Consider the following 19107-nt stretch of genomic DNA (forward strand, 5'->3'; position numbering starts at 1 on the left):
TCTCACTCAGGCTAATTACTCATTTCGAACTCCACCAAATGATCGCGGAAATTGTCAGCATAGATCTACATATCATGGTAAAACCTATAAGTAAACAAGTCATTTTCGGACGTTTGCCCCGTCACTAGAGTGAATGCTGGGATTTACCGGCAAGTTGTAGGACTTGCCAGGTTTTGGACTTTTTTACCCTCCCTCCCTCCCTTTCTTTCTTTCTTTCTTTCTTTCTTTCTTTCTTTCTTTCTTTCTTTCCTTATTACTCCGTTTACTCCGCACGGTTGCTTTCTTCCTCGATCCCAGCTGAAGAGCAGTGTCATGGAACATGAGACTTTTGGGTCTGCGTTAAAACTGGAGAGGAGGACCAGTACCTCGCCTGGGCGATACCACCTGCTATGCTGAACGGGGGCCTTGTAGGAGGATAGGAAGATTGTAAGGGGCGGACATGGAAGAGGAAATATGCGGCCGTGGCCCTAAGTTAGCTACCATCCCGGCATTTACTTGGAAAATAAGTGAGAAACCACGGGAAACCTCTTCTAGGATGGCCGGGGCAGGAATCGAACCCCTTCTACTCAGTTGACCTCCCGAGGCTGAGTGGACCCCGTTCCAGTCCTCGTACCACTTTTCAAATTTCGTGGCAGAGCCGACAATCGAACCCGGCTGATCATGCTAACCACTACACCACAGAGGCTTTTTGTATATCATATAGTCCGGCTCCATAGCTGAGTAGTGAGTGTTTTTGCCTTCAGTGCTCGGGACTCCGAGTTTGATTCCCAGCTGGGTCCAGGATTTTTGCCTGGATCTGTAGCCTGGTTTGAGGTACATTCAGCCTAAATAAGAAAACTTGATAGCTATCTGAAGTTGAGGTAGCCTGGCCGATTACGTCGCGCTGACCATGCGTCACCGCGTAGCTGTTGTGCCGTGGTTTCTCTGAGTTAGGAATAACACACGGTTAGACGGGAGACGGTGTCTGTGGTGCTCGCTACTATGATACAGCGAATATTGTCATGAAGTGAAATGTCAACGGACTGGTTGTAATTTTAATCGGGCCATTAAGAGCGCTGGACATGTGACGAAGAATGAATCATTCAGGCCATCATTTAGGCTGTCAAAGTGCGCTCTGGGCGTCATTAATTGTCCCACAAACAGATAGTGTGTGTGTGATTCATGAATAATGGAAGTTGGTGTCATAGGCAGCAGATTCATACACAGCTGATCCACTTCCATGGACAATCTTCTGTATCTGACTGACATGCATTTGGCGGGTCATTCAATTCTCAATGAAGAAATACGCGTGGATGATATTCTAAACGAGATTATGATTCACATTTTTGGGACTCTGCTCTAGAATTACAGACGCCGACGGACGTTCAACATTCACCAGAAGAAATACAGCAACACAAGCAAAGGTGAACGGACCTACTCTACACTACCGCTCTCTGCCAGTCTCTACCGAGAGAGTTGGCCGTTCGGTTAGGGGCGCGCAGCTGTGAGCTTGGTTGTTCGAACCCACTGTCGTCAGCCCCGAAAATGGTTTTTCCACTGTTTCCCATTTTGACACCAGGAAAATGCTGGGGCTGTACCTTAATCAACACCATGACTGTTTCCTTCCCATTCCTAGCCCCTTTCCTATCCTGTCCCCGCCAAATGATCTACCTGTGTCGGTGTGACGTAGAACCAATTGTAAAAGTTAAATAAAAGCCTAATCTATTAGTCTTTCGAAGAAATCAGATCAATATAACACAGTGAGTTTCTCTCATTGGTTGGCCGGCTTATCTGCCTCCCGTTGACTCATCACTTCCCGGTACACAGCGCAATGCCCGCACTTCGCAGTTCAGGTCCGTGCTTAGAACGTGTATTAAGTGTTGATCTGTCGCTCCAACTGTTCTCGAGTTGTGAAGTGTTATTTCGGGGTGTAATTGTCATAATACCTGCATATGTATACACGGTAGAAAAAGTGTATTTATGTATGATAATTATGTAAAAACAGAGTCTTTCAGGCGATTTGTGACATAATTTCCAGGTGTACGCCCTCCACACTAACCGACCGTGCGGGAACTTGTAAATAAATTAAGTCGAACTGGTTCCTTACTCGATAAGAAGCGAAGTGTTAAAAAAGGTGTAGTTAACGAGGAAGAGGTAAATGAAATCGCAGAAAGATTAGAACATACGCGTACAAAATCCCTAAGACGAGTTGAGCGAGACGCCGGGGTTTCGAAGAACTCAGCATGGCGGGCTACAAAAATGGTAGGCACGAGCTTATGTTCTTACTTTTAATTATCTTACGTGATGCACAGATAAAGTGAGTGAAGTGCTGTCCTTGTTGTTACGCCGCGGAGCGGGCAGTGATGAGTCAACGGGAGGCGCGCCAACCGCACTGTACTTGGAGGCTGGAGGATAATTTTAAGATATTTTTGTCCTTGTCTGGTTTGCATGCTTGAAATATTAGTGTTACGAAAATCATCTTGTATATGACAGGCTGTTTCTAGCAGCCATAAGTGATACATTGAATACTTCGATATCACCAGATAAGTTTGTTTTCGGGTCACACTGACAACCACGGGGTTCGTCTTGTCTCCGGCCTTCTACTTTTTGGCCCAGAATGCTTTCCCTTCGGTCTGGTGCTTCTTAGTGAGGGACAGTGGGAAGACACGCTGTAGGATAGCTTGTCGGTCCTGCGTGGTCTCTAATGGAGTCTGCAGTATTTCCAAGTCTCATTTCACTGAGATGATGTACTTGTTCTGCGAGGTTTTCCCTCCACTTCTTACGGCGAGGATCCTGGGATTCATGCGAGTCAAGTGTCTTCCTGGTGTTCGAAGACTCCTTGCAGGTGCCATCTTATGGGCTCTAATATCAATTTTAGGTTTTTCCTTTTTCCTTTCCTTGAGTTCTAGTTTCCTTCCTATTCCTATTCATCGCACCTCTACTGCCTCAAGAACAGTGTCCTGAAGCGTGAGACTTTGGGTCGGGGATACAACTGAGGAGGATGACCAGTACCTCGCCCAGGCGGCCTCACCTATTATGCTGAACAGGGTCCTTGTGAGGGGAGAGATGGGAGGATTGGAAGGGTTAGGCAAGGAAGGGGGAAGGAAGCGCCCCTGGTCTTATGTTCGGTACCATAGGCCACTTGACTAGTGCCAGTCAGAATCAAGTTTGGCAGTTTTCATTATAATGGCAGACATTCCTTTTTTTTGCATCTTCAGAATGACTGTCTTTGTGGTTTCCCCAACTGAAGACAATATAGGGCAGTACAACGTCACGATTAAAAGCAATGCTATCATGTGATCATATACTCGATCAAATGAAAAACCGCAGATTTTCTCATAGTATTTCGCTGCCGATCTAACAGTCCAAAGTTCTCGAGCTCGAATGACCAGGGCGGAGTCAGTCGTGAACATTCCTCTGCCTGCCCTTATTCCTGTAAGTGTGCACACTGCTCATTCCAATCAGTGCCTCAGAGTAGGGATCAACTAGCTGGAATACTGTGGTGAACCAGTGTGTTACGTACCAGTAATATCAGAAAATATGAACCAGAGGAATGGCATCCTAAAGAAGGGAGTTTTCTAACTCCCCAGCTACTTCTCGCCAATATTCAGGCAGTTGGTTATACTCGCTTCGCACCAGTAATCCCATCTATCGGAGATGAGCGACAATACAAGACAACAAATGTAATGTTTTGTTGATCAATTTTATGAGCTTTCTATATTGTAGGCCTTCACATTTAGTTTTCTTCCTACTCTATTATATTAGGGCATCTAATGTAAAGTGTGTCCTCCTTCGTCTCGTGACTCCCTCTTGTATTATTCTTCAAGCGATCGTTCTTTTACTATTTTTCTCACTTTTATAATCATCTTCACAATATTCCTTGTCTATGGGCCGATGACCACACTTTTTAAGTCAATCATGACATAATCTATCGCCAGTTATTACGATCTATGTCAACAATGCTCGGCGTAGACATGGACTTAGCAACAAAAGTCTCAGTTCATCTAAATTCATGAATTCATCTTAAAACAATAATCACCACCATCAAGCTTATCACAGTCGGCAGAAAGTACAGTAATTTAAGATGATTTCGTTTTGAATTTGTAAATTATAATTATATTCAGATCTACATATTTGTAATTTCTGTGTTATATAGTAGATTTTTAAAACATTCCATTGGGGAGTAGGTATGAAATTAACTCGTCTTCATGTTACATCGTTTAAATGTAATCAGACTGACAAGTTAGCGGTAACCTGCAAGTTATTCATAATTCTTTATAATCTGGTTTACGTCGCACCGACAAATATAGGTCTTACGGCGACAATGGGATGGGAAAGTGCTAGAAGTAGGAAGGAAGTGACCATGACCTTACTTGAGGTACAACCCCAGCATTTGGCTGGCCTGAAAATGGAATACCACGGAAAACCATCTTCAGGGCTGCCGGCAGTGGGATTGGAACCCACTATCTCCCGAATGCAGCTGATGCCTACCTTACCCAAGCCTCATAGCCACTTGCTCGGTGAATAAAGTTATGATATAGATGTTGATTCCCACAGGGAACCTGAAATATTTGTCCCGAATGAGTAAATTTGTAATGCACTAGCTATGCGTCTTGGTGGGTGTCCTGTTTACCAAGTGATGAGCCCGACTTAGCACACAGGGGCGAAACGCTGGCAACCAGGAATGAGTTAGCTGGAAAATTTATAATGTCCGATAACGGACCATTTATATTGGTAGAATAAAGTTATATCACTACTGTCGACCACAAGCTGTTATATTCATTCAACTTTGGAGATTGTTTATTAAATAACCAATAGGCCTATAGAAAACTTTAGTCATGTAGGCGTGGAATTTAAAATTTAATAATTTTTATGATCGGTGGAACGCAGGAAGTGCCCGTTTTTAAACGTGTTTCAACCATTCGCCAAGTTGAAGAACGTATTTCTCAAGAACACAATATATGGTCGAACTAAAATTTGAACTGTTACACTGTGGACACGACTGATGCAGAAATACCATTGTTTTTAAATTCTGAGCAATGTAGAGATAAAACTCTTATTGTAGACTATATGTAGATTACTAAGTGATCTGACCCGAGACTTTATATGCAGCTGAATGTTTGAACCTGATAAAATCAGAATTGGTCAAGTATTTGGAACAGGTGGAGAGAAAGATTCTCAGGAAGATACTGGGACCCCAAAAAGCAGAGGACTGATCAAAGAGAGAGGAAGGAAAGGAAGAATTGTACGTCAAGATTGAAAAGATCTCAGCTACCATCCAGAAGAGAGAGCCGTGTTCTTCGGACATATCTGCTGAATGAATCCGGGAAGAGAGACCAATCAGATAATAAGAGCTTTTGAGACCAGGAAAGCTACGCTGTGCTGGCATCAGGAGGTGAAGAAGGACCTGGAACAAACTGGAATACAAGGAACGGAAATCAGCAACAGGAATGCTTACAAGTCGAGGGTAAAGACCACCAAGAGGTTTTAAGGAGAAGGCAGATCCCGTTCCTAAGGGCCATGGACAGAAGAAAGGAGGAGATTGCTGAGTGAAAGGATGAAGGAGAACTGGATGAAGATCAAAGCGCAGAAACAGATGAAGATGAATACGAATTATCGTGGCCCATGTTATTATTACTATTATCATTATTACTATTATATTTTGTTTCGGACAGCTATGGACCACGCAGTTTCAACCCAGTACTCTCTCATCCTTCTTCGGTGAGCTTCCTTCCGTTCTTCGGTCTACGTCTTGCCTGTCTTCATTTTAGGTTTTGCTCGAAAACTCTGTAGACCTTAATGTTTCTTCTTTAAAGGGTCGTGGTTCTAGATGTCATCACGCAAGATCACCAATTCTTGTAAATCCTTTTCCACAACAAGACCGCTTTAGTTTTCTTATTCAGAAAGTAGGCAAAGACACTCTTTCTGGTCTCGTTCGTGTTAAATGACCATAGGAAGAAATCCTTCTTTTCCTAATAGTGTCTGTTATTTTCTCTATATGCAGATATATCGTTCATGACTGTGCCTTCTCCTATATTCTCCATTTTCCTTTATTACAATTATTATTATTACTACTATTATTATTGTCCGCCTCTGTGGTGTAGTAGTTAGTGTGATTAGCTGCCACCCCTGGAGGCCAGAATTCGGTTCCCGGCATTGCCACTAAATTGGAAAAGTAGTACGAGGGCTGGAGCGGGATCCACTCATTCTCGGGAGGTCAACTGAGTAGAGGGGGTTCGATTCCCTCCTCAGCCATCCTCGCCGTGGTTTTCCGTGGTTTTCCATGGTTTTCCACTTCCCCTCCAGGCAAATGCCAGGATGGTACCTAACTTAAAGCCCCGGTCGCTTCCTTCCCTCTTCTTTGGTAGCGCCCTACCCTAGGCACTCCTGTATATAACACACAACTTCGCGAAGAAATATATATGAATTGTACCTTAAAATCCTTTCAGAAGAGAGATGTGTTCATTACCAATGCCAGGGACCCACCAACCCTCCCAAAAATGTATGTTTACTTTTATAACAGAACGAAAATTTTCACGCGCCATGCACCATTAGCCGGCCAGCTACGAGCACGGCCATTGGCCGATATGACGTCATTCCCATAATTCGTAACTCGCTGGTTCCGTTACCAACCCGTGCAGAATAAAAACGCAGCAAGAAACACACCAAGAAAAATATGTAATTTAGTAGCTGTAACCTATCTTTCCAAATCCAGGCCAAGCTCTGTCATGAGAACAGTGGCCCCCTTCGGGGGCCACACTCCCTTCGCGAGGCTCTTAACTATCGCCGCGGCGCATACTGCCCGCTCGGCAGGAAAAAAAGTAATTTTGTGGTTGTAACCTAAAACGAATTTCGCAACAGTCCGTTGGACATTTCCTTAACAGTTGGCAACAATTCGGAGATCGCTGACAGATCGTACAGGACGCTTCTATCGGCAATCCTGTGAACTAAAAATAAAAGAGCCTCACCGGCCGCGGAGCTCCGTGTACAGCAAGCGGAGTGAGTGGAGTGCCTACACTAGGGCTATGCCCTCTTCCTTGTCTATCCCTTTCAATTTTCCGATGTCCCAACAAGGCACTAATTCAGCACAGCAGGTGAGGCCACCGGGGCGAGGTACTGCTCCTCCTCCTCAATTGTATTCCCCGGCCCAAAGTCTCACGTTTCAGGACACTGCCCTTGAGTGGTAGAGTTGGGACCCCTTCTCACCGCTGGGTTCCGTGGTTCAAATCTCGGTCACTCCATGTAAGATTGGTGCTGGACAAAGCGGAGGCGTGGCAGGTTTTTCTCCGGGTACTCCGGTTTTCCCTGTCATATTTAATTTCAGCAACACTCTCCAATATCATTTCATTTCATCTGTCATTCATAAATCATTGCCCAGGAGGAGTGTGACAGGCTTCGGCAGCCGGCACAATTCCTATCCTCGCCGCTACATGGAGGCTTCATTAATTCCATTCCTGACCCGGTCGAATGACTGGAAACAGGCTGTGGATTTTCATTATTATTATTATTATTATTATTATTATTATTATTATTATTATTATTATTATTATTATTATTCAATGAAGTCAAAAGCCCGTCACTTCTTGTCAACACGGTTGATGGTCGCCATGTTACCATGTATCTGTGTCGGTTTATCTACATGTGCGGTGAAGATGATAGAGAGCTGTCCTCGCCTTTGACAAGTCAATTTCCTCACAAATACTCGCTGTCGTCTTCATCTGCCGCTAGCGCCCTCTCCAGCGCGTTATCGAAATCCCTTCCCTGGCGTATTACGGGGATCTTCTCACTGCGACGGAACAACCATTCGCATCGCAGAGAAAATTGTTTCTGTCCTGGTAGTCAATAGATGTGCGCTAACAGTCCAACTAGTCGATAGTTTCAACTGCCGACAAGTCGACTGAATTCAACCGCACTCCCAATGGCACAGACGCGATAATTGTTGTCATTGTTCGAGGATAGATGTTCATTGTCGTCTCTCCACGTTTCACCAGCAACAAGAATAAATCCTATTCGTATGAAGTTGATTCATATTAGGGGCATCTCTGGTCATCTGCCGTATGTACGTTTGATAACCTGTGTAACCGTAATTATTTGAGCCCGGGATTAACCCGAGAGTCTGTGTCTGTTCTTAATGCCAACAGTAACGTTGGGTGTCCTCATACCCCCATACATTTCTTGTCTTCTGTGGTATTGGAATGAAAGAAACACGAAATTTTATTAACTAAACGATAAGAGAGGTTTTAACCCTCAAATGCTACCATATAATTTTGTAATGTAACTGATATCACGGTGTCTACGAGACTCCTGGAATATACTATTAAATTACACAATATTTTACTTTTTTGTTGTTGATTGAGATTAATACGTTGAAAGACATGTTTTCAAACATGTCACAGCAAAACTTAGGATAAAAAATTAAAAAGGCAGAAGCAAATATAAAAATACTAAAATGAACCCTCCTACGGCACTAGAGCCCTTGAAAGGCATTAACCTACCAAGCGGCCGCTGCTCAGCCCGAAGGCCTGCAGGTTACGAGGTGTTGTGTGGTCAGCACGATGAATCCTCTCGGCCGTTATCCTCGGCTTTCTAGAACGGGACTAAAATGAAACACCGGAAAAGTAAACCTTCCGGTTTTTGTTAAAAATCTAGAAACAAAATTTTTAATCCTTACTATTGTGCTGTCAGCCCTTTTATAAAGAAAGTAGGATTTGAGAAAAAACAAAATTTATGGAAAACTCAAAACATGAATTCACATTTTGATGTCCAAAATTCATGTGTGTTGGATCACTTTTCACCTGTTTCTATGTCCTCCCCCCATCCTTATCATCCGCTTCCTGTTCTGAATCCGTTTCGTTGTCCCTTTATATCTCGTAAGTGAGATCAATATCACTGTCCTCTAACATTTCTCTAAACCAAAATAATAGATATATACTTACCAGATATTGTAATAGGAGTTGAATCATGGCTGAAAAATTATATAATAGATGCAGAAATTTTCTCACGGAACTGGAGTGTGTATCGTAGAGATAGATTAGGAATGGTAGGAGGGGGAGTATTCATTCTGGTGAAAGAAGAATTTGTAAGCTACGAAAAAGTTAAAGATGACAAACATGAAATTCTAGGTGTAAGGCTTATCTCTAAAGATAGTAGGCAACTTGATGTCTTTGGAGTGAACAGACCGGGAAAGGATAGCGCTGTTGCTGATTCAGAATTATTTGATAAGATAATCAGCTATGTGGGAAACGATAAGGAAAGGAACGTGATTGTAGCGGGTGATCTCAATTTACCAAATGTCAATTGGGAAGGTAATGAAAACGACAGGAAGCATGACTAACAAATGGCAAATAAGTTAATATGGGAAGGGAATCTGATTCTGAAAGTTATGAAAACACCTAGAGGGAAGAATATTCTGGATGTGGTAAAACCAGATGAGATCTATAGAGAAACCGAAGTAATAGATGGTATTAGCGAGCACGAAGTTGTTTTTGTGGTAGTTAAACATAAATGTGAAAGAAAGGAAGGTATTAAAATTAGGACTGTTAGGCAGTACCATATGGCTGATAAAACAGGCATGAGGGAGTTTAAAAAAGTGACTATGATCGGTGGAAAAAGGTAAATAAAAATGTAAACAGACTCTGGGATGGGTTTAAAACAATTGTTGAGAAATGTGAAAATAGGTTTGTACCTTTAAAGATGGTAAGGAATGGTAAATATCCACTATATTTTAACCGAGAAGTAAAGAGACTATGAAGGAGGTGCGGGTTGAAAAGAAATAAAGTTAGAAATGGCTGTGGAAGTAAGGAGAAATTGAAGGAACTTACTAGGAAATTGAATCTAGCCAAGAAGTCAGCTAAGGATAACATGATGGCAAGCATAATTGGCGGTCATACAAATTTTATTGAAAAATGGTGAGGTATGTATAGGTACTTTAAGGCAGAAACAAGTTCCAGGAAGGACATTCCGGGAATCATAAATGAACAAGTGGAGTGTGTATGCGAGGTTTTTCAAAACGCAGAAGTATTCAGTCAGCAGTATGTAAAGATTGTTGGATACAAGGATAATGTCCAGATAGAGGAGATTATTAATACTAAAGAAGTATTAAATTTTACGCATGACAACAATGAGATTCATAGTAAGATACAAAAGCTGAAAACTAGAAAAGCAGCTGGAATTGATAAAGTTTCGGGGGATATACTAAAGATAATGGGTTGGAATATAGTACCATATCTGAAGTACTTATTTGATTATTGTTTGCGTGAAGGAGCTATACCAAATGAATAAAGAGTTGCTATAGTAGCTCCTGTGTATAAAAGAAAAGTGTGATAGACATAAACCTGAAAATTACAGGCCAGTAAGTTTGACATGCATTGCATGTAAACTTTGGGAAAGCATTCTCTCTGATTATATTAGACATGTTTGCGAAATTAATAACTGGTTTGATAGAGGGCAGTTTAGGGAAGGTTATTCCACTGAAGCTCAACTTGTAGAATTCCAGCAAGATATAGCAGATATCCTGGATTCAGGAGGTCAAATGTACTGTATTGCGATTGACCTATCTAAGGCATGTAATAGGGTAGATCATGGGAGACTACTGGCAAAAATGAGTGCAATTGGACTTGACGAAAGAGTGACTGCATGGGTAGCTAGATCTCAGAGAATTAGAGTAGGCGAAGCTTTAACTGACCCTGTATTAATTAAGAGGGGAATTCCTCAAGGTAGTATTATTGGACCTTTATGTTTTCTTATATACACTACAGGGTGTCAGAGAAGTCCTCGTACCCCTAGTTTCATACGTTTCATATTATAGTGGAGACCTTTGCATTGCCCTTTCGGAAGAATGGGATCGACTGCCACAAGAGCTCTTAGACAATCTGATAGGGAGAGCCACGTACGCTGCGAAGCGTGTGTGGCCGTTAGGGGTAACCATATACCCTATTAACAGCATATTTTGTTGTGGAAGATGTACCTTAGCTATCAGAACCTTTTTGACACTGTTTTCTTGGACAAATTATGTGACATATGGTGTGTGAGTCAGCTTCCATTTGTTCAGCAATCCGTCTGGCATTCCTATCAGGCGGTATAGCCTCGTTTAGTGATTATGCTTAACTTTGGACACTGGTGTATATCAATGATGTGTGTAAAGAAGTGGAATCAGAGATAAGGCTCCTTGCAGACGATGCTATTCTGTACAGAGTAATAAATAAGTTACAGGATTGTGAGCACCTGCAAAATGACCTCGATAATGTTGTAAGTTGGACGGTAGGCATTGGTATGATGATAAATGGGGTTAAAAGTCAGATTGTGAGTTTCACAAGTAGGATGAGTCCCCTCAGTTTTAATTACTGCGTTGATGGGGTGAAAGCTCCTTTTGGGGATCATTATAAGTACCTAGGTGTTAATATAAGGAAAGATCTTCACTGGGGTAATCACATAAATATGATTGTAAATAAAGAGTACAGATCTCTGGACATGGTTATGATGGTATTTAGGGGTTGTGGTAATGATGTAAAGGTGAGGGAATATAAGTATCCGGTAAGACCCCAACTAGAGTATGGTTCCAGTGTATGGGACCCTCACCAGGATTACTTGGTTCAAGAACTGGACAAAAGCCAAAGAAAGGCAGCTCGATTTGTTCTGGGTGATTTCCGACAAAAGCGTAGCGTTACAAAAATGTTGCAAAGTTTGGGCTGGGAAGACTTGGGAGAAAGGAGACGGGCTGCTCGACTAAGTGGTTCCGAGCTGTCAGTGGAGAGATGGCGTTGAATGACATCAGTAGACGGTTAAGTTTGAGTGGTGTCTTGAAAAGTAGGAAATATCAGAATATGAAGATAAAGTTGGAAATCAAGAGGTCAAATTGGGGAAAATATTCGTTTATAGGACGGGGAATTCGGGATTGGAATAACTTAACTAGGAAGATGTTCAATAAATTTCCAATTTCTTTGCAATCATTTAAGAAGAGACTAGGGAACAACAGATAGGGAATCTGTCAGCTGGGCGACTGCCCTAAATGCAGATCAGTAGTGATTGATTTACCTTTTTCTCAAATGGAGGATTGTGAATTTTTTTGTAAATTCACACAAGGTTGCAGACTTAACACTAAAGTAATAATAATAATAATAATAATAATAATAATAATAATGATGATGATGATGATGATAAATGACGTATGGCTTTTAGTGCCGGGGTGTCCGAGGACAGGTGAAGGTATTTTCGATTTGATGCCCGTACGCGACCTGCGCTTCGTGATGAGGATGAAATGAAGATGAAGACGACACATACACCCAGCCCCCGTATCAGAGCAATTAACCAATGATAGAATCGAATCCGTGACCCCTGTGACCAAAGGTCAGCACGCTAATCATTTAGCCACGGAGATGAAAATAATAATAATAATAATAATAATAATAATAATAATAATAATAATAATAATAATAATAATAATAATAATAATAATAATAATAATAATAATAATAATAATAATCTAGTGCCTTTTATTTTTTGCTAGTTGCTTTACGTCGCATTTTCCTGGTGTGAAAATGGGAAACCACGGAAAACCATCCTCAGGGCTGCCGACAGTGGGGTTCGAACCACCTATCTCCCAAATACTGGATACTGGCCGCACTTAAGCGACTGCAGCTATCGAGATCTGGACGTGGCGACTCCGCTTCTGTAATGAAGATACATGTTCTTATGTACGTATACGTCCGGCTCTGTGGTGTAGTGGTTAGCATGAATAGCTGCCATCCCCCGGAGGCCCGGGTTCGATTCCCACCTCAGCCATCCTCGAAGTGGTTTTCCGTGGTTTCCCACATCTCCTCCAGGCAAATGTCGGGATGGTACCTAACTTAAGGCCACGGCCGCTTCCTTCCCTCTTCCTTGTCTATCCCTTCCAATTTTCCCATCCCTCCACAAGGCCCCTGTTCAGTATAGCAGGTGCGACCACCTGGGCGAGCTACTGGCCCTCATCACCAGTTGTATCCCCGACCAAAGTCTCGCGCTCCCGGACACTGCCCTTGAGGCGGCAGAGGTGGGAATCCGCGCTGAGTTCGAGGGAAAAGCCAACCCTGGAGAGTAAACGGATTGAGAAAGAAAGAAAGAAAGAAAAGAAAGAAAGATGTACTTATAAGTAATTAATATTATTTTTGGTTTTTCGGTTTTCGGTGACACCGAAACTCGAGATGCCCCAACAGTTCTTTTTCATGCCGGTAAGTCTACCGACACGAAGCTGGCGTATTTGAGCAACATTAGATAACACCTGATGAAGCCAGGATCGAACCTACTGCTGTACCACCTAAGCTACTGATCCCCGCATTATTATCATTATTAGGGAAAGACATTTAATGACGTTTACGTTCACAATATATGCAAACTAAAAATTCAATTATGACCCAACAATAGTACAATAATTACCAAGCGGTTCTGATTATTGTTTTGAAAGGAAGTACAGCTGGGCAACCATTCTCTGTATAACTCTAATCAGAGAGAGAAAAAGGGAGGGATCCGACACTTCGAAAATGAAGGTATCGGCCAAACGAAGACAAGGGCCACGAAAGGCGTGAAAATAAAGGACTCTCTTGGCCTCGAGTACTCTTATACCGTTGGGGTCGGAAAGGAATAAGAGTTGACGAAGCGAAGTTAGATAGGTTAGATGAAAGTGGGGAGTCTGGTACAAGTAAGTGGAAGCAATGCCAGAACTCAGCTAAGGGTCCCGTAATCGCCCGCCCACGCTCCCAGGTTGAGAAGCCCTGTGGCCCAATTTTCGCCCTTTACGACAGGCAGGGGATACCGTGGGTGTTATTCTACCACCCACATCCAGAGGGGGACAAAAATTACCAAACACTTTTATAATTGACAATAAACATTTGATTATTTTGTATGACAATTGTTTTATTGGTGAATAACAGAGTTTAATGAATTTGTTATTAAAATGCACTCTAACTTGAATTAATTTTATATAATGTAATTTAATTAGTAGCAGTTGAGAAAAAAAATGTTCGACTCCTTGGTCGAATCGTCAGCATTAAGGCCTTCGGTTCAGAGGTTCGCGGGTTCTCTTCCCGGCCGAATCGGGAATTTAATCCCGTCTAATTAATTCTTCCTGCTCGGAGACTGGGTGTTTGTGTTTGTCCCAACACTCTCCTCTTCATCTTCAGATAACGCACTACCAACTACCACAAAAGCACGCAACAGTGATTACATTCCTTCATATTGGGTTGTGTCAGAAGGGGAATCCGGCCGTAAAACGGGGCCAAATCCACATGTGCGATACAGCTCGCACCTGTGACACCACTAGCTGTTGGAAAAGTGGTAGGAGAAGAAGAAGCAGCACGAGAAAAGAATAAGAATTGAGGGACTTATACTGAAGTGTGTCTATGATATTTAACAACACATGTGAATTACAGTGTCCAATGAAAACTTGGTGGAGGCTGTCAAAGGTAAAGTATTGTCTATGGTGTAGACCAGGGACTCTCCAATGCCCAAAATTATATGTGTGCAATCCGACGTGCAGAGGTTCTGTGCACCATGCATCGGCCCGGCTCGGCTCAGTTCGGACGAGGGTTTTGTCTCGGGGCGACTCGCCTAAGTTCGGCTCAGTTCAGCTCAGCTCTGCTCCGATGGTGGAGCACTGCAGAACAAGTGAGGAAGAGCGAGACAGTGCTGGTCAAGTCGTCCTTTGCACCTTGCGCCGCGCAATGCACCGGTCCATGCACCCTGAGAGGCTCTGGTGTAGACTTCTCTCCACTTCAAGGAAAACTATTTGAGGATACTCAGATCAATGCCTTTTGGATTGAACTCACAGTTAGCAAGGGGCAAATTTTCACCTGACAAAGATTTGCCAGTTAAGCCTTCTTTTTCAGTGCAGTTGCTTCACCCACTTTACCACTCACATTCCACTTGCCATTATTCAAAAGTAGTTATGATATCGGAGAGAAACCAAAAATTTATTTTGGTGTAGGGAAGTCCACCATCATTTGTTTATCAGAGAGACGTTCTTCTGATGATTTTTTTTTGATAGGGGCTTTACGTCGCACCGACACAGATAGGTCTTATGGCGACGACTTCTGATGGTTTGATTGCAGTTATGTCAAAATTATCAGTTACTTTCATCACAATATCGAAGTTCTGAGAATAATAATTGTACTCGTAGGTGTCAATGCTCGTTGCCTTTCTCTTCAGAACAGGTGAACATGCTAAAGGAATGTCCGGTGTTTCTGTTCTAAATACTTGAGCTCAAGAGGGAGATTCTTGAGAACTTTTATTATTAGCACGCATCCTCTCCCCTGTTCCGTGTAATGCATGTGCTAACCATGTCACATACAGTAGAGTGCACCTAAACATCCAGCAGCAAATTATTATTTCTAATGCCGTCGGGCCACAGTATTCTCAATAACTCGTCAAAAACTCTGCAGACTGTTGAGTGGTCAACTTTGTCTAGCTGTTCGCCTCGAGGTGCCTCGAGATGTTCGTGGCTGTGGGCAGGCATTTCCTCCTAACCCAAAAGGTTATGGTTTTCCAGCCAATACTCGGGTGGCTGATTGCAGTGGTTTCCCACTGGGCGATGGGGTCGTCACAACCCTACGCAAATTATTATTATTATTATTATTATTATTATTATTATTATTATTATTATTATTATTATTATTATTATTATTATTTTCGTCATGCCCATTCATAGAGCGCGTTGGAACTTGTTCATTGGCTTGATGACTTTCCCCTTCCTATTCTTCCAAAATCTCTTCTCGAACTCACTGTGTTGCCTCATGCGTTCTTCTGACCACTTTGTACAGTCCTGCTGCTAGTTTTCACCAGAAATGTGTGTATATTTACTGAGGTCTCGAAGACTTCACGATTTTCCATCATGTCTTCCCTGATGTTCAATTCATTCAGCTCCCATCTTGTTTCCTATAGCCAATTTATTCTCCTGTTTTGGGAATTTATTACACTGAATAACCTTCTTGTGAGTCTATTGTTAGCCATCCTAAAAATTTGTCCAAAAAAATTTCAAACATATCCTCTGTACAGTATTGAAGAAACTATCTGTGCGACTATAGAGGTCTGCAGTTCGCCTTTTGATCCAAATTCCATTTTCTTGTGTGGGGAAGAAAATATTCTTAAGAATTTTACGTTGTTGTTTTTCAATATCTGCAGTTAAGGTCTGTGATGCATATCGAGCTTCCGGTACGGTAATTAATTGTTTTGTACTGTTTCAATTTAAGCAATACATGACATTACTCATGTATTATAGTGATCCCCTCTTAGTGTAAATGCCCTCTGCCTTGATACCCTTTCTGTATTGGCGGAACTTTTATGCCGGAGGAAGAATTATTTCTCCAAGGTATTTTAAAAAAGATACCTGTGAAACTGTCCCATATACCGTTTCAATTATGTTACATTTCTTGTACTTTTACTGAAAATTCTGCATGTACTTGGTTTTCTCGAATGATATCTGAAGAACTGCCTGTGATGGCATTATTTTTATATTATTATTATTATTATTATTATTATTATTATTATTATTATTATTATTATTATTATTATTATTATTAACGTTGTCATCATCACCTTTGCTAACCTGTTCTAAAAGTGGTCTAGTATCTTCATACGGGAGGTCTTTGCTGTATGATACCATCTCCTACACGTGTATCTGGTTGTGACAAGTGCCGATGGGATGCGAGCTTCCTCGTTAAACTGGGATTACTTCACAGATAACGACCAGTACACATCCTGACAAAGGCTAATATTTCCTAATCTACGATAGCTGATTGATGAATATTAGTAGGAAACTAAGCATTTTAATGACTAATGATTCGTTATGAAGAAGAGGGATTTGATCACACGAAATTGGAGAAGATATTCAGTTCAACATACCTTTTTTTTACAATTTGCTTTACGTCGCAGCAACATACATAGGTCTTATGGTGACGGTGGGACAGGAAAGGCCTAGAAGTAGGAAGTAAGCGGCCGCGCCTTATTTAAGGTACATCCCCAGCATTTGCCTGGTTTGAAAATTGGAAACACCGAGCTCGATAGCTGCAGTCGCTTAAGTGCGGCCAGTATCCAGTATTCGGGAGATAGTAGGTTCGAACCCCACTGTCGGCAGCCCTGAAGATGGTTTTCCGTGGTTTCCCATTTTCACACCAGGCAAATGCTGGGGCTGTACCTTAATTAAGGCCACGGCCGCTTCCTTCCCAGTCCTAGCCCTTTCCTGTCCCATCGTCGCCATAAGACATATCTGTGTCGGTGCGACGTAAAGCCAATAGCAAAAAAAATTGGAAACCACGGAAAACCATTTTCAGGGCTGCTGATAGTGGGCGTCGAACCCACTATCTTCCGGATGCGAGTTCAGAGCTGCGCACCTCTAACCGCACTGCCAACTAGCCCGATGTTCAACATTTTATGGTTGCTACATTGTGGTCACTCAGGTTATTCAATGTAATAAATTCCCAAAACTGGAGATTAAATTGGCTATAGGAAACAAGGTGGCAGCTGAATTAATTGAACATCAAGGAAGACATGATGGAAAATCGTCAAGTCTTCGAGACCTCAGTAAATATACACATATTGCTTGCGAGAGTCAGACCTCGTTCACAACAAAGCACTGCCCTTAGCACGGAACTTCGTCCCAGACTGAACTACAAAATCAGACGCGTTATTATAGGATCAGGATGTATATGCACTAAAAACAGGTAAAATCTGCATGCAAAATTTAGTTATAATTTATTAGTACACTCAAAGACAAAGGAAGGAATGCCCCACTAAAATGTGTTATATATATAAGTTATATATTTGCTTTACGTCGCACCGACACAGATAGGTCTTATGGCGACGATGGGATAGGAAAGGCCTAGGAATGGGAAGGAAACGGCCGTGGCGTTAATTAAGGGAAAACCACGGAAAGCTATCTTCAGGGCTGCCGACAGTGGGATTCGAACCCACTGTCTCCCGGATGCAAGCTCACAGCTGCGTGCCCCTAACCGCACGGCCAACTCGCCCGGTGTTCAATATTTGTAGGTAATAATCGTATTCTATAGTTATGAAGAATGTTTCTCGACATCACATCAAGTGATTGGATAAAACTTCAATGAAGCACGTTCATCTGGTTTTAGGTCCACTGCTTCACATTCCTCACCTCGTAGCATTTTACTCTCTACTTCCACCCTGGAGTTCGTTGGAGATAGCGTCTACCTTCCCAGATGTTTGCTCAAGACGACCCCCAACTTCTTACACAATCCTAATGCACTCTCCTATAGGTAATTCCACGTTAAGGAAACACTATTGCTCCTATGACAACAGGGTTGCCATATCGAGCGGCTCTGCTCAACACCATCACGGCAAAATGGCGGCACATTCATCGGGCAATCAGTATTTAAGTTCAAGGTACGTACGCACTGATATAACGACTTATCATATAAATAGACAACATTCCGACAACAGTGATGAGTTGTAGGCGACCCACAGAGTAACGTTACATGTACCGGAGCGACACAGAAGGAAGACAACAAGGCGATGGCTGTTCCCGCCATTGTGCTCCCTCCCTGCGAATTTATTTTTAAAATAGAAAATCTTAAGTAGATATTTTAATAACGCACGGGCAAAAATTACCCACCCCTCTCATCTTTCAAATATAATATAAAGTATATTTTAAAAAAAACATTCTGATACCAAATGACACAGAATAGCTCACACGTTCTTTGAAAAAATAACTCAATTGTTGGTTTCGAAAAAAAAATTATGTAGTGAAGAATATGAACATTTTTATGCTGTCAGGAGGAAATTAAATACTATACTTTCCATACAAATGGCTCCGCATTATTGCCACTGAGAATTTTATAATCGTGGTAACAATTTTGTCTTGAATATTTCTGCCCAGTACGATTGCCGCCATTCGATTCCTTAACAGCGAGGAATTGTGGGCGTCTAATAAGGGCCCCATAGCGTCCGTCTTACCTGCGCAGTTCTAAGACGACAGATAAGACGGACCGTGTGTGGGAGAATTTTCATCCCTGTACCGTCTTAGGCTTGGCTCGAAGTGAATCTGGCAGCGCCTGATTTTTCTGTGCATGTACAGTTAAGTCGGCGAGCAAGTTGGAGCGTGTGTGGGGTCTTCAGACTTAGCGTCAGTTTTAA

Source organism: Anabrus simplex, chromosome 6, assembly GCF_040414725.1.
Source record: "Anabrus simplex isolate iqAnaSimp1 chromosome 6, ASM4041472v1, whole genome shotgun sequence".
In the NCBI taxonomy this organism is placed as follows: domain Eukaryota; kingdom Metazoa; phylum Arthropoda; class Insecta; order Orthoptera; family Tettigoniidae; genus Anabrus; species Anabrus simplex.